Raw genomic sequence first — 2197 nt, 5'->3', positions numbered from 1 at the left:
AGACAGCGGCCATCTTGCACGCTTTTCCCGGAGCCCCGCACATGCGCGATGCGAACGGGATAACGAAGTGGCCGACACCCACACTACGCAGGTGCAGACGTCTGCCGACCGCACTGCACATGTACGACGACATACACCGCGTCACAACGCCGACGTCATGACGTGCCCGAACTGTGGCAACGTCCACTTAAAGGGACACTGCCCTGCAAGAGGCAGGCGATGTTTAAACTGCGGGAAGCCTGGACACTATGCAGCCTTGTGCAGGTCTGCACCACTAGTCAGAGGCCAGCGCTCCCAATTCCAACAATGGCGCATCCAGAATGTGCAACGTCGATTACAGGATTCTGATCCTGGCAGTACAACGGATCCAGAGGACGAGTGCCTGGAGTCCGCCTACCGAGTGGGCATCATTACCACACGTGAACATGCCACACCTAACTCATCTCGCATTCAGTCCATCCTTGCTGTGGATTCGGAGGACGAATGGCGTGCGGTGATACAGGTCAACCGCTGCTCCATCGAGTTCAAGCTGGATACAGGTGCTTCTGCCAACCTCCTCTCACAGGCAGAATTAAAACGCATCAAGAAGCCCCCCAAGGTCCTTCCAGCAGCCTGCCAGCTCCTGGACTATAACGGTAATGCCATAACGGCACTGGGGTCCTGCCACCTACTCGTCTCCAACCGGAGTACCCATGCACGGCTAAGGTTTGAAATTGTCAAGCCGGACAGGGCGTCCCTACTGGGTGTGCATGCCTGCAAAAAGGTTTATTCAACGACATCGGGTTTATTCAACGACCTCCTCCAATGTGGATCTTCAAGCTGGCATTGACGACATCCTCGCTCAGTGTCCAGATGTGTTTGACGGGATGGGCACTTTGCCATATCGGTACAAGATCCTATAGCGACCTGATGCCAAGCCAGTGGTCCATGCACCACGCCGGGTCCCGGCTCCGCTGAAGGACCAGCTCAAGGAGCTGCAGCAGCAGGGGATCATTTCCAGGGTAACCAAACCGACTGACTGGGTCAGCTCGATGGTGGTGGTTAAAAAACCCTCTGGAGACCTGCGCATCTGCACTGATCCCAAGGATCTCAACCAGAATATAATGCGTGAACACTACCCCATCCCGAAGCGGGAGGAACTCACCAGTGAGATGGCACATGCACAGTTTTTCACAAAGTTAGATGTGTCACATAGATTCTGGCAAATCCGGCTGGATGAGTCCAGCAGAAGGCTCTGCACCTTCAACACACCGTTTGGCAGGTACTGCTATAACCGTATGAGGTTTGGCATCGTCTCTGCATCGGAGATATTTCATCGCATCGTGGAGCAGATGATGGAGGGCAACAAAGGGGTTTGTGTGTACATGGACGACATCATTATATGGTCCACGACCCCTGAGGAGCATGTTTCCAGCAGGTATTCCGCCGTGTCCACGCCAATGGCCTGAAGCTGAACAGGGCCAAATGTTGCTTTGGCATGTCGACACTCAAGTTCCTAGGAGACCAGATGTCTCAGCAGGGCGTGTGCCCCGACACAGACAAGGTCAAGGCCATCGCAGCCATGAAGGTCCCGGAAGACAAGAAAGCGGTATTGTGCTTCCTGGGCATGGTCAATTTTCTGGGCAAGTTCATCCCAAACATGGCCTCACACACCACGGCCCTACGAAACCTAGTGAAGAAGTCCACTGCCTTCGAGTGGAAGGCGGCCCATCAGGCAGAGTGGTTGGAGCTGAAAGCCAAGCTCACCACTGCACCCATATTGGCATTTTTCAACCCAGACAGGGAAACGCAAATCTCGACAGTTGCGAGCCAGGGTGGCATCGATGGGGTTCTGCTGCAGCGCGATGACACTTCATTCTGGGTACCAGTTACCTTTTTTTAAAAAATATATTTATTGAAGTTTTTTTAACAAAACAAAACAATTTTTTCCCCTTACAAGCAATAAACCCCCCACCCCCTGTAACAAAATCGCCCTGAGCAAGATATAGACATGGTAAGATGATATATTTACAGAGCTTTATACACTGGCTCTCGCCCGTTCGGGCCAGTTTCCCCCACCCTCCATGTTATCCCCCGCTCGTCTGTCCCCTCAAACAATCTCTCGTTCCCCCCTCTCCTCTCCGCCGCCCCCCCCCCCCCCCCCCCCCCCCCCCCCCCGCAAGGGTTGCTGCTGCTGCTGACTGACCTTCCTCTAACG

The sequence above is a fragment of the Scyliorhinus torazame genome, chromosome 18 (genome assembly GCF_047496885.1).
Source record: "Scyliorhinus torazame isolate Kashiwa2021f chromosome 18, sScyTor2.1, whole genome shotgun sequence".
NCBI lineage: Eukaryota > Metazoa > Chordata > Chondrichthyes > Carcharhiniformes > Scyliorhinidae > Scyliorhinus > Scyliorhinus torazame.
Note: the sequence above shows the minus strand (reverse complement) of the source record.